Source organism: Rousettus aegyptiacus, unplaced genomic scaffold (assembly GCF_014176215.1).
Source record: "Rousettus aegyptiacus isolate mRouAeg1 unplaced genomic scaffold, mRouAeg1.p scaffold_m13_p_3, whole genome shotgun sequence".
Taxonomy (NCBI): domain Eukaryota; kingdom Metazoa; phylum Chordata; class Mammalia; order Chiroptera; family Pteropodidae; genus Rousettus; species Rousettus aegyptiacus.
The window spans coordinates 106,075,078-106,090,051 of NW_023416306.1; the positions used below are offsets into that span (position 1 = coordinate 106,075,078).

At 38.9% G+C, this 14,974-nt stretch overlaps 2 gene segments (V, D, J or C); both read right to left on the reverse strand.

Annotated features, from left to right (window-relative positions):
• LOC107506178 overlaps positions 1-14,974 on the reverse strand; it is a 492,806-nt gene that overhangs the window by 94,181 nt on the left and 383,651 nt on the right.
• LOC107503902 overlaps positions 1-14,974 on the reverse strand; it is a 40,571-nt gene that overhangs the window by 15,436 nt on the left and 10,161 nt on the right.

The following is a 14,974-nucleotide window of genomic DNA, read 5'->3' on the forward strand; positions in this document are numbered from 1 at the left end:
GTCTTGGGTGCTGTCCTTTAAGATGAAACAAGGGGCAATTATTGTGTCAAATAGAAATCTAAGCTTTTGCTATGTTACAATCTGAATTTGTGCTCTGAATGAGAGAGAGTGGGAAGGAGTTTCTTAGTTTGATCAGGAGAAGAGAAAGGTGGTACATTGGTCATAGAGTAGTGGTTCTCAGGCTTTGGGCTACACTTAGGTGGGGCAAGGATCTAGTGAGTTATGACCGCTATTCATTCCAACCTTTTCAGGGAATTCCAGTTCATATGCTACCAGAGCTTTGCATCATTGCCAAGCATTGTGAAGCAGCCAGACTTAGTATAAAATAGAATTAGAGTCTTCAGTACATTTTAATAACGTATTCATGAATATCACATTTTAGCAAGCTTTAATAACATACTCACGCCTAAAAGTGACAGTTAAATTAACCTGTCATATATAAAAATCAGAGTTTTTGAAATTGCCTGTACATCACTCATAAAAACCAGGGAAGGAATATGCATTTTAGGATCAGTTTACAGCCCATAAAGGACTGCAGATCATACTTTGAGAATCACTAAAATAGAGAGTGTTTCTAAGTTCTGGTGAAGAAGAAAGATATCAGAAAACCTGAAACTTAGTTCGACTTTGTCCTTTACTAAGTATGTAATTTGATCAAGTGCCTTAAATTCATCTCATTATAAAATGCGGGTGTTATTTCTGTATTGGGAGATTGTTAGATTAAATAAATGGGTGTTTATAAAGCATTCTCTAAACTAGAAAGTCTAAATGTAATTATTAGACTGTTTATTTGTGTTAGACTCAGAGAAAATAAGTTTTACTTGAAGGATATAATTTCAATCGCAGAGCTCCCCAGGGGCAGAATTGTAGGGCAAGGCTGTTGAGGGAGAACAGAATCCTGTGCCTTTGGTGTTTAAGATGAGAGTGCCCATTTCTTAGGGCTGTGGTTGAGGACTGCGATTCAGGTTTGTGCCTCCCTTGGTTTTTTCTCTAGGTAGGTGCGATCTCTATTTCATCCTCTAATCTTCCCTCTCAAATCCAAAAACCGAAGTCCTTACAGTAGCTTACAAACCACCCCCTCCTCACTCCCACTACTAACCTGACCTCATTTTCAAATCCTCTCCCTATCACTTGCTTTCCTCTAGCCACATAGGCCTCCTCACTCTCCTTCACACACCCCAGGCTGTGCTTATGTTCCCTCTGCCAGGAATTGCTCCTTGTCTAGATATCTGCATGGCTCATTCTGTCACTCCCCCAGGTCTCTGCACAAGTGTCACTTTTCCAATAAGGCATTCTATGACTCCTTTGTTAAAAATTGCACATGGCTCCCTTTCGCTAGTATCTTAATTCCTCTTCCCTGCTTTATTTTCCTTCACAGGGCTTATTACTACCTAAAATACTATATATTATTTATTTATTTATTTTGTTTGACATCTGCCTTTCATCATTAGAATGAAAATCCAATTAGGTATGAATTTCTGTCTGTTTTGTTTATGTTGATTCCCCAGCACATAGAATGGTGCCTGGCATATAATGATAGTAATGTCACAGGTTGCAGAATTTGGACTCAGGCTTAGCTCTGCAGTTTTCGAGCTGGTTTTATGTCTGTTTCCTTTTGCCTTATACTATAGGCTGACTTGTCCGTTCATTCATTCATTCATTCCATTCTTCCATTTCTTTGTTCACTCATTCATTTAACAAACATTCATTTAGTGTCTTCAGTGTATTTGTGGATACAGTAAGGAACAACAGTAAGGAAGACAGATGGTAAATGAGCGTACAAAGTTTCAGGTGGAGATGAGAGCTATAAAAAGTACAGCAGGGTAAGGGGACTGCAGAAAAACAAGTTGGAGAAGAAAAGGGAGAGAACTGTGTAAATCCCTGGGAGAAAATGGCTCCAGGCAGAGGGAACTGCCATCAAAAGCTCTGTTCTGGGAGAGGCTCATCTTGAGGAAGAGAGAAGGCCAAAGATGGGAAGGGGAATATTATCTTCTGCAATTTTAGAAACATGTTGATGAGCCCAGGATTTTATGAACGCCTCTCTTTCAGGGTGATGCTCTGATCCTCACCTGAATCTTTCTGAGTTTTGTGACCCTCGAGCCCCAGGGGTATAATGCGAGGGATGGGCCTCACCAGGAGAATGCCTCTTTTGGTAACTGGTTTTGGTCTGGGGGTAGGAGCCCTTCCTTAGTGAAGGATGGTGTGGGGCATGGCAGCTGGAAAGGAATAGCCCAACTGTTGCTTCAGACTCTGCGGACAGCTTGGAAAGGAGCTTAGAGGCCTGAGGAGCAGACTGGGCCAGGCAGGAAAAACCAGCACATGTGCCCCAATCTGACTGAGCCTCAGTAGAAGAGTAGAATTCTTCAGTGTGCAGATTCCAGAATCAGATGATGCAAATTTTGACTTTGTTAAGCTGTGTGATATTAGGGAGAGCCTCCCAATTGGTAAAAATGCGGGTTGTAGTACCTAATTTTGCATGATCGTTGTGAGAATTGAATAAAATGACATTCATTAATCAGGTGCCTAGTCTAGTGACAGGAGACACAGTAGGCACTTGAAACAAGACAGTTAATATAATGATGATATATAATAATTCATATTATTCCAAATTCATCTAATGGCCTACTTTCATGAAGATGTTCCTGATGACTGTGGCCCTTTTCTAAGCTCCTGTCATTGTCACGGTCAGTAGTGTAAATTTATATTTTGGCACTTTATTTCTTGCTGTTTTGCCCTGTTCTCTGGTTCTGTTTTATAAAGTTAAGTGGTATCCCCAGGTTTTCTCTACCCAGAAAGCTAAGAGATATGGATTTGGGGCTATGGGTTTGTGTAGACCTGTTCTGTTAGTTAGTTTTGTGCTACCTGGCAGCCTGCAAGTAAGAACTAGAAAGAAGTTCCCTAGGAAAGAAAGCATCAAAAGAAACTAGGCTTCTGGAAAGGTAACGACCCTGGGTTTGAAGCTATCTCTCTTTAATCCAATATTAGTTGGCTGAAAAAGAACCCACCATTCAAAGATATTCTGGATCTTGCTCTTTCTGGATTCCCCTTATGTTTTCATTTCAAAGAATGATGGGATGCCATCTCACTGTTTCCCATACTTCAATTAATTATACTTCCTTTTTTTGGGGTCACAATTATCTGTCATATAATTTTCTTTGAATTTACTTACTTTTTAACCTCAAATATAATTAAAAGGAAACTTTAAATCACATGGGTTTGACAATCTAGTTGTACTATTCTGATATTCACTAAAAGAGCACGATTAAAATGAAAAGAAAGTCTGTCCACATATTACCTAAAACCATGTGTTATACATTCTACATTTTGAGAAACACTGGATTAAGTAAATCAGTAAACAGAAGAACTTAATTCATTAAGAAGAACTTGGTGAACAAAAGGAGATTAGGGAAATTAGTCACTAACCTTGGCGGGAATGTGAATATGTATAAACTTATTTTAGTGAGAAAATTTAAAGTCAATGTGATCTGAAAGCAAGGACCTGAAATAACTGAATTAAAAAAAATCTTACTATGATTTAAAAAAAAATCTGAATTTCTCTGCTCTGATTCTGCTAGCATAGCTTTGGAGTTCTATCTCTTTTTGGATGCAAAAACACCTGTTCCACTTCTCTAGAAAGTGTGTGACATTTGGGGATGCCAGCCTGCTCGCCTCCTTTTCCCTTCTTCTGCCTTTAATTCTATTCCTCCTTCGATTCATATACCCAGGACTGTCCTGCTCCCAGTCATTCTCTGAGAGAAGCCCACCCCATTACACTCTTCTACCGCACCTCTCCAGAGCCTTCTCTTACCTTGGAGAACACAAGTTGAATGTCAACGCATCAGGCCAGGACATGCTGTTACTTTTCCAGTAGCCAGCTCAGCAAATATGGGACCACTGACCCCATTGCTAGATTTGCTTAGGATCTTTGAAATGGGGTTTTATATTTGTTTATTACATTTTCTATCTTAATATTAATGTCTACCATCTAACTGGAAGATGCTGTCAAATGGAGACTGCTGTCTTTTTTTTTTTTGTGTGCAATAACGGTTGAATTCAAATGTCATTTAAATGGCACAAAAAGATCCTTCCGGGTTGAGTACAATCCTTCGACAACTTTAGCATCGATTGCTTTATAGCAGTTAATTAGTGAGTGGCACCATTTCCTTTTAGTGAGGAAGATGAATACCCTGAACCCTCAGGGAACTACTCCTGGCTGTGTCCTACAGACTTTAAAGCATTTCTTAGTTGGAAACATTACACACTCACTTTGTTCTGCTTGGAATCTGGTCTCACTGGGAGCTAGAATGTTCCAGTTTCCTCAGTCATAACCTAGCTTCCATTTGCAGCTCAAATGATTAGAAACAGATATTCGGAACCTGTTTCTTTCTTCTGAAGAGAAATGTAGCAACATCAATGACCACTCATCCTGGCCTCACCCTCTATGCCCAGGAGGCTGACTCCATTCTGAGCTCTCCCAAGAGCATGAGGTTGGCCTAAGGAAGGTCAGAATTATTTATATCTGGAGCCACCTTGATGGGATCACCCAGACTCAGATCAGCCTTGTTTCTGGTTGGTTCTGACTTGACTTGGGGAGTTGAGCCAATGACTCTCTTGTCTCTACAGCCTGACCTGAATTCCATGGATTGAGTAGAATTTTCTGTTTTCCTGAGCTGTGTAGAGACTTTCACAGTCCCCAAAGCCTATTTTATTTTATTTCATTTTTTTATTTTATTTTATTATTTTATTTTATTTTATTTATTTTATTTTCACGGACCACCCCTCTCTCAATTCCTATGCAGGAGACTAATTATAGTTCACATCTTCTTGAAAGTCCTCCTTGACATTATATTGGTGCTATTACCACCCATTTCACATTTCCTGATACAGATTCCTTTTCCAAAGGTGGGTTTGTGTCACAGCACTTGTGGGTGGTCCAAAAACCTCAGCAGTGCTCCCACCTTTCTTCTTCAGGACTGGAAGTTCTTTAGGGCTCGGTTCTTAAGATGACACTTGTTACTTATCCAACTGGTTCATGAAAATTTAGTCAGTTGCTAATAGGAGTGGGTTTGCTTTTGGGAGGTTAATGTCTGAGGAGAAGGTAGGAACACATATTCCTATGGTAAACATTTCCAGGACAGTACACTTCTTGAAGTTCTCTGAATTGTTGCTTACTATGATTTTCAGATTACTTTTACTTCGTAGACCCACATGTAACTTTCAGTCTTGGAAAACTGGCATTGTCAAGAGGATGAGTCTTGAATCCATGACGACTGCAGAATCAAGGGTTCCACAGTCACCAGTGCTTTTCAAAGGGCAGATAACATGTAGCATCACAAGGTGCACTGATCAGGTATTGGTGATTTACAGTATAGTCAGTGTTAGAATAAGCAGCTATCACTGGTAATTGCCTAAAATCAATCTCTCTTGAAATTCGTCTTCCCAAACTGCAAAGCAAAACACTAGGGCAAATCTCTCTAGGGATTTGGATTTAGAAATTCCACATGAAATGACTCATATAACTTTTTTCCTTTTTTTTCTTTTTTCTTTTTTTTTTCTTTTTTGCTATATTATAAACACAAAACCAAGACAAGGATAATTTTTAAAGAAATACCTTTTTTATATTCCCCAAACCTGGGCGGCTGTAAGTACATGATAAAATGTCAGTTTCACCCCAGGGAGAACAGCAGTGAGTGAGAGGCCAGTAGCTGGGGGTCACCTCTCCTGGTCTGGGCAACTTTCTGCATCCTTTCTGAGTCACTGAGCAAGGAGGGGCGGCCACTTGCTGTGTTTTTCCCCTGGGGAATGGTAGCCAGGCTGAGGTTTTCCCAGGGAAGTGCCACCGATCCTCCTGCAGTTTTTGTACAGGTTTCTGCGGGGTTTGTAGCACTGTGTATCTCCCCCCAATCCACAGTGTTACAGAGCTTTACAAAAACCTCCCTGGGTTTCTGTCTATGTAAACTCTGAGAACCCCTGGGGCCGGATGTTTTCTCCGTCGAGCTCAGCTAGATCAAAGTGTTTGGCAGTTAGGTCAGGGCAGGCTCACCCAGGAGCTTCTGTCTGAGGCTCTTCTGTCCCACTAGCTAGATATGCCCTGGAGTCTGAAACTAGAACGGACTTTCGGGAACCACCACGTCCACTCCCATCTGTGCTTTCTGGTCAGTCTGTTCTCAGATGGTTTCCCATAGAGGACCTCAACAGGTATCCAATGTCTCAAGTGGATTCTACATGCCGTGGTTAGGCAGAAAATGTTTGTGATCGGTGTCATTTCTCCTGTCACATGCTAAGCTTCCAAATCATCTCTACCTGTCTCACTTTACACCCGAACAGTGCTAAACAGGTTACAAAGGGCTTTCACATAAATTAAAAATTTTATCCTCTCCACTGACTTTCTGGTTTTTAAACTCAGGGCCTGTAGCCCATATGGTACTTTGTGCCATCTAGAAAAGGCAACCCTGCTGGGTGCATGCTAGAGGAACAGCATGGGTTCGCTCGGGGAACAGATGGCACCTTTGTGTGCTTTATAAAAGAATTCCCTTTCTCTAGCTGATGTAGCTCTACATCAGGGCCTCTGCTTGGCCGGTGGAGGCAGAGTGTGAGCTGAATTTCAGCCCTACTTGTTCCCCTGGCTGAGTGCCCTTGTGCAACTAGATGCAGTGGCTCTGGCCAAATTCAAATGATGCTTTTTATTTATATTCTTGTTTGACCTCTGATTTTTGACACAGTCATTCCCTGTTTGAAAGCTCTCTTCTGGGGAGTGAAGACAGTGTTTTGTGTCGCCTTTGATCCCTGTGTCTATCACTGTGAAAAGTGATATACTAGGCTGATCAAAAGTGACCGTATTAAATGTGAACCATTAAAGGAGAGTGTGAATTTTGTTGTTATTGAAAAGGAGCAGAGTTGAAAAAAGGTTGATCCTGACACTTTCCCTGGAGGATCTTATCCAAATCCATCGTTTAATTTAGTTATCACGATTTTACTCAGGATCTTTGTGACAACTCTTTCCCACCCTGTGTGTAACTGCATGCTTGCCCCATGAACTCCAAGCAACTTTGTTTTGATATACAGAGTCTAACACTCTTTTGCTGATTAAAAAACCCCCAAAACAAATAGGAAAAGAGGAAAAGAAAAATTGTTAAGGTCTTAGTGGCAATATAATAGGGATGGCAGGAAAATGTGACTGACCCTCATGGGGAGAGCCAATGAGAATTAAGAATTGTAGCTCTGACTTTGGAATATAGCTGTTTTTAGGTGCTAGTGTTTGAACTGACAAGAGGTCGCTGCTCACTGTGTTGAATAATAGATTAAGCTTCTGATTAACCCCTGTGAGACTCATTGACTTTCTCTTAGCAGTGTTATGCAGACTTTCCCAAGCAGCCTTCAAAACCAGTTATAGAATATAAAAAGTTGGGGATGAAAAGGCAATTAAAATCTTGAGTAATACCAAAACTTAAACTATGCAGACTTGGGGGTCCAGAGCAGTGAATTTTATAATCCTGTGGCTGTGGCAGAGAGTTTTGGGGTGATGAATCCCAATGAGAATGCAGCTGCTGTGGTTCCCAACTTTAAGAGGTATCGTATCACGGATTTCTACCAGCACGCTTGAACCTCCGCCTTCTGAGTCGAGAAGAGAATGCTCCAGGGAGTCATTGCTGCTTCAGCCTGGGTCTTAGAATGAAGAGATCTGAATCTAACCCACATCTTGGAGCCAAGCCAGCTGGCCTGAAGACCAATGAACAAAGACAATACATGTTCACCGTTGTAAGCAACTAAAATTTTGGGATTTTTTTGTTATAGATTATAATCATAGAAGAAACAGCTGATTAATATAGATAATAAGCCTTGGGGGACCAAAACATGCTAAAAATTTTTGGCAAAACAGCTTATTAACATAGATAATAAGCCTTGGGGGACCCAAACATGCTAAAAATTTTTGTCGACTTCCCATTGTCTTCAGGATAAAATGATATGGAACAAAGGCTTTTGTTTACCTCCCCAGGCCATCATCTTGTACTTTTCCACTTGTTCCCTTAAACTCAGCTGCATTGACTGACTACTTGCTCCCTGAAAACTCCATGTTCTTTCATACCTCTTTGCCTTTGCCACGTGATTGATTTTACTTGAAATGACCCTTTCTTCTATTTCCCAATTTGGTCCCTAACCCATCTCTTTGATCCCATTTATTTTCTGTTGTTAGCTTAGGTATTGACGTCCCTGGTAACTCCTAAATGACAGCTCAGGACTGGACTGGATTAGAGGCCCACCCTTCCCTGAATTTTCATGACATCTAGTGCTTATTTCCATCATTGCACTCAAAACCCTTTCCCCACTTCATTAGGTAGGGACTCCTGAGAGAACAAGTTTTTACTTGTTCATTTCTGTATACCTTGTGCCAGAGGAGTGCCTAACTCTGTGAGTGCTCAGAAAGTATCTTCTGAATCCATTTTAAGGATGATGTATCTCATGTTCAGAGAGGATAAGCTAGGAAGTGACAGAGCCTTGGCCAGGACCAACATATCCCCAACTCGTAGACCCCTGCTCTCTTTCTGGCACCAGGCTGCCTTATGGAATACTACCTTACATTTGTTTAGCAGAGCATAGCAACATTAGTGGCAAACAAATTGATTTTTAACATTAGCCTGAGTTAAGCATCATTGGGAAGATAAATTTGTTGTGATTTGCTCCACACCATGAAGTATATTTTAAAGCCAAATGGAAATGAGTTTCATGTTGTCTACATATTTGGAGTATTCAAATCACATTCTTTTCCACTAACATGAGTAATCAAGGATCAATTGTGCCTCTAGAGAGGAATCTTAGAATGATGCAGCTAAGAGAGACTTCGAAGATAACATATTCACTGCCCAGTGTTCAGATGAAAGAGTCTAGAAAGATCCAGAGAGGTTTCACAACTTAGTCAAGGCACCCAACTTCAAAGTAACATACAAAAGGTCTAGTATTCCAATTCTTACTCCAGTGATATTTTTTGGTGTACTAGGCAAATAAATACCCAGTCTTCTTTGGTCTTATATTCTGGCATTTACCATTTGAAAGTGTTTCTGGATATATTCTCAGTTTCACAGTTGATCTCTTTCCCTGAAGTGGCCATAGAATGAATGGCCTGGGCAACTTGGCATTTTCTTTTTCTATGTGACTTTTCACTGTTGTATGAGATGCCCTTCTGTGGGAAAGGGGAGTGTATGGAGGCATAGGGCAGATGTATCCTGAAGTTCAACTTTTCCTGGAAGGAGACCGAGCCATGTTCTCAGTGTCAGACAAGCTTCTTCTCAGGAAAACAGAGGAAAGGACTGTGTTTGGGAATTGGGTTTACCATGGTATTGTCCAGTCCTGGCCTGGACCAGGCCTCAGGCTCAGAGACTCAGAGTTTGAAAAAACTTATGAGATACGAAGCCAAGAAATGAAATAGTGACTGGGCAGGGGTATCCTTGAAGGATGTTAAACTAGCTTTATTCATTTCTGCCTCCTGCTCCTGTGTTAACATGTACTCATTGAGTGTTATAGACAAACAGCAGTGTATTCAAAGGAGAATACCAGGTTGTTGGAGACTTCAAACCATATACAGGAAGGAACAGCCAAAAATCATGAGGAGGTAGACCACAGGAAGGAAGATACTGAAAATGTTTGATCTTAGTCTTTGGATATCTATCTGGGAAGAGCTGGGTAACTAAATCATGTCTGCCTATGCATTTTATCTATTTCATATGTTGGTTTGGTTGAAATATACTAGAAAAACCCAGCCTTACACAGATATGTAGTTTGAAAAGAGAAGTTAGTTGCAAAGTGGAATCTGAAATCATGTTAATGAATCTTCCATATTCTGTTACATTAAAATCTTTTGGTCTGTCTTGCGCTTTGGATGGAGCTTTCACCCATGTATGGTTTTATAACATTATCTATTGGGCATTTGGAAAATAATTCGGTCACCGAGTTAGGCAACTTCCATATGTCAAAACATTCCACTATACAATATCGAAATCTCACAGTAGTTATTATCACCACTGATATCTTTAAATCAGAAGACTATTTAAATGTTGGGGAGCCATCCAGTTCATGGTGGCAGATACAATTTTTCCTAACTCTAATTTTTGCCTGAAAGCTTAAGTTTTTATCATCAGCGACAATTATCAGTTGTGTTTCTTGATGTGATAGGTTCAGTTCATTCATTTTCAAGAAGATGCCTGCCAAATAGCCAACTCTGAATATCTATAGTTTGTCTGTCAGTCATTCTATCAAGCAAAAATGGTGTTCCATAGAAAAAGCGGCTAGTTCAGCTTGTGATTCAAACAATTGCACAAATGTTTTCCCTTGAGATAACTATCATAATTTGGAACACAGCAGAAGTGCTTTATCTGTATTTCCCCTTTGTCATATAGGATACTAAAAAGACATATACGGAAGAGCAGAGATTTAATAAAATTAAATGTTTACTACTTTGTCAATGTTATGGACTGAATTGTGTCCTCTCAAAATTCATATGTTGAAGTCCTTGCTATTAGTACCTCAGAATGTGACTATTTTGGAGACAGAGCCTTTAAAAAAATGATTAAGTTAAAATGAAGTCTTAGGGTGAGGTCTAATCCAATCTGTCTGGTGTCTTTATAAAAAGAGGACATTTTGCCTCACAAAGTAAAGAGACACCAGGGATATGCATGCACAGAGGAAAGACCATGAGAGAACACAGCAAGAAAGTCACCAACTGCAGACCTAAAAGAGAAGCCTCAGGAGAAGTCAACTCTGTAGGCACCTTGACCTTGGACTTCCAGCCTCAGAACTGTGAGAAAATAAATTTCTGCTGTTTAGGCACCTTAGTCTGTGATATTTTCTTATGACAGCCCTAGCAAATTAATACAGTCGATAACACTTTAAAGTGAAACTGGCTTTTTTCCCTTATAGATATGTGGAGTAAAGAATACAGTGACCACAAATATAGAATTGAGGCCAGTGCCTTGATTCATGTGGCACCATCGTGTGGATGGTACCATCAGCACAAACATCAACAATGAGAAAGACAAACAATATCTTAGTGTTATTGTGAAAATAGTTCTGACTTCGTGGACTTCCCGAAAAGGTCTTTGGGCCCATAGAGGTCCATGGACATGCTTCGAGGACCACTGTTTAAATTCTACGTTATTTGTGCTGCCAAACCTGCAACAGCAGCAGTCAACCCCAGGCTTTCTCTGGTGCTTCACCACACTCTAATTGTTTGCTAGCGATTAGCTGACCAATTGTGTAATATACTTTGACTGATCAATGGTCAGAAGCTATTTTGAGCAGAAGACTTCTAATTCTGTAACAATAATAAAATTGACCCAAATACTTTGGTTGGAATTTTGATAGTCCAAAACCACGGACCTGATGTTATCTGTCACTTGGTTTCTTCTTGGTGGTACGCTGATGGTCAGATGCTAGATCCACGAATCCATGATGACTATGCTTTGGTGACAGAGAGCTCAGTGAAGGCCTAGAGTCTGACTATATGTTCAGTATTCGTGTGCATTTCTGTGATACTACTTCAGCCTTTTCATTGAAAATAATGTTTACTTGTTTAAGTGACAGGCAGTTAAGATAGTAACTTGAGTTTTTGGCAAAACTATAAAAAGAAGACCAATGTGGTTTGCAAAGTTAATGGGTCAAATAATATACTTAGCAACTGGATTAAAATTAAAAGAGGCCAGAGTTTTAAACTGGCCCATATGAAGCCCCAAATATGAATAAAGCTAGTCAAGTTCCACTTATTCAGGGGGTCCCTGACACACTTTGACTTTTGTCAAAACCTTCTCTGACCTTCTCTATGATGCTCACCCACCTGAAGGAGACATGAGGTTGACAATCAACCAATTGGACTTCGTTAATACACCTGTGGAAAATGGAACTATCTCACCTCTACACAAGCGGAGGACTTGATTTTGAGCTATTATCATTATTTTAGATCTTAAAAGTCAGTGTGGCTATGTATAGAACCAGAGGAAAGACAGAGCAATCAGGGGGATTGTTTCACAAACTGTATAAATGTCTAACCAATGTATTGTATACTTTAAACTAATAATAAAAAAAGATAGAAAAATTGTAAAAAGGTCAGTGATTTTTAAGATATCTCATTTATGCATATGTCTTGAATTAGATAATGCAAAATGTACAATATAATCATTAGTGATTTTCCTATTTATTTTATTACAAAAATTTTGAAACATTCCAAAAAGAGAGATTAATAGGATCAAATCTATCGACTCATTATATAAAATTAATAATTGTTAATGCCTGCCATATTTGCTATGTACTTTGGTCAAACATTTAAAACTAAATTATAAACATTGTGACAATCCTAAACAGCTCACTATGCCTTTAAAAAATTGAAAATATTTTTCTACATAACCATAATACTATTGTTTCCCACCTAACAAGGTTAACAGTACCATAAAATCATTTAATAGCCAGTCTGTGGTCAAATTTTTCTCATTGTCCCCACAATGTCTTTTAGAGAAGGGTTTTTTAAAACAAAAATCCAATCAAAGACTATGCACTTAATTTGGTTGCTAAAGCTTTTATGTTTCTTTGATCTGTACTAGTTCTCTTTCCACTGCTTTCCTTTAGCTATTTTTTTTTCTTCTTTTTATTTCATTGATTATTGAAGGGGTTGAGCATGTGGTATATTAGAATGTTTTACCTTTTAGATTTGTCTAGTTATTTCTTTGTGTACTCCTATAGCTTATTTTTCTAGCTCCCTTGTATCCTATTAGAATTAAAGTTTTGATTAGTTTTAGTTAATTTCTTTATTTTTGACAGGAATCCTGTGTAAGTGATGTGTCCTGCGTACTGCATCATGTCAAGATAGACATAATGACTTGATAAGGCTAGTATCAATCACTAGGATGAGATGGTGACAGAAAAATCTATCTTTTATAAAGTTTCATATTCCCATTGCAGCCAGCAAGTAATCTGAGACTTTAAAATGTTTTAAAACATTTTTTGCTTAGATTATTTTTCTCTGCATTATTTCTTATATGAAGCAGGAAGCTAGTCATATTTCTTTTTTTTTTCCCGTAACTGTGAAAGCTTCCATTCTGCTATACCAAAAAAAAAAAAAAAAAAAAAGTTACAAACTTGTCGCTATATGCTGACAAATTAATATTTAAAAGAATCTGCTCTTTTAGAAAATATATAATCCAAAGATATATTCCATTTCTGCACTAAGAATGAGAATTTCATTAAAAGTGTCATTTTAGGAATTGTGTATATTTCCTGAAATGGGCTCTTCTAGTGTTATTTTGATTGAGTTGGTACATCCTATGTCTTAAAAGCCATAAATCTAGTTATTTTGAACAACCTGGGAGGAGGCCTAGATATAGTTTTCTTCCTTCATGCAGCGCTTTTGCTGTTTTAGACTAAAAAAAGAGCAATTGGACTGGGTGTGCTAACTGATGATTGTAATCCCAAAATGCAGGATTAATTTCAGGATAAAGGGATTAATCCTTGTGCTCTTGGATCAAATGTATTCTGGGTCAAAAGAAGAGTGAAGGAGAGCCCAGGCTTTGTAAACTCTCAGATCTGTGGAATTAATACTGATCCTCTGGAGTGAACAGAAATACTGCTTAGTTCCCAGGAAACAACTTTCAGAAGCACATCATTTAAGTGGGTAGGGATAACTTGTGTTGAGTCCTTGCTCTGGTATAAGGAGACTGCTTGGTGGCATTAGGTCAGATAGGGAGATGTCTTGACTCTGAAATAATATTTCTGATCATGCTAGGCCTTCTAATATCTTCAAGGACCAGCTCAAGATTAATCTCCAAAAGCTCTTCCCAGCTAACTCTACCCAACAAAACTTTTCCCTTCCACCCTCTGTTTACTTACCTGTGACTTTCTGATAGCTCAGGTTCTATTTAGGAAGAGTCTGTACTCCTCATCACATCAGTGCCATTCCTCCAGTGGTACCTAATAATGACCTTTCCATCTCTATTCCCTCATTAGACAGTTTTCTCATTGGAGCAAGGTACACGAACTGCTAGGGTTTGGGGAATTGGGGTCAGAGTTTCACCTTGTGGATCTTCTTCTAGTATGGCCTGTAGAAATACATTATTTAAAATGACTTGTACACTGTAAGTGTGTCATATTTCAAGGAGGTGGAATTTAATTCACATCCAGGGTTTAAGCATTTTTTGTACATTTTTAGCACATGTTTTAGTATGTTTTAGCATTCAGTACATGTTTTGTACTAGGCACAGGACTCTTTGAAGGGAGGAGTTACGTACATTGGATAGACATGAGTTCAACCTCTTGATTCATCATATACTAGCATGTGATCCAAGATACAGGTTCACAGTTATTGTTGGTCCCTTTTCCTTTACTTCTTCCATAATATTCTCTTTTACACTGTCATAAATATAGTTACTAAATGTTAAAATGTGTGGTCAGGATTATTTATTACTGATGACTTTGGTGACACCTGTTCACATTCTGAAACCATTGTGGTAGACAATGCAGAGTAAATCCTTAATGAAAGGAGTGCTGGGGCAAAGGAGCAAAAAAGCTCGTATTTTATTGCCCCATGACACTCAGAGGACTTCTCCTAATGCTGAGGCAAACGTAACGGGTCACAGGTAGGTGTTTTTGAACAAAGGCTTAATACATTTCAACTTCTGTGGAACTTGGGCACAGTGAAATACAGCGGTACAAAAACCTTCTTCCTTTTTCTCTTTCCTTGGCATTTTGCCATTACCACCCTCTGCCATCCAGAATACCGCAGAAATCTCCTTTCATCAGTGTTGTTATTGTGGATAAATGTTATAAAACTCAGAGGCACAAAATCATTAAAATCACACAAATCAATAAGTAAAACACTAAGGACCTAAAAGATAAATGGATGTAGAACAAATAAAGAAAGTTGGTCATTGGTTAACAAACTGTTTAACCTTCTAGTAATAAAAATATAAATATGACATTAACAAACCATTTTTTGAAA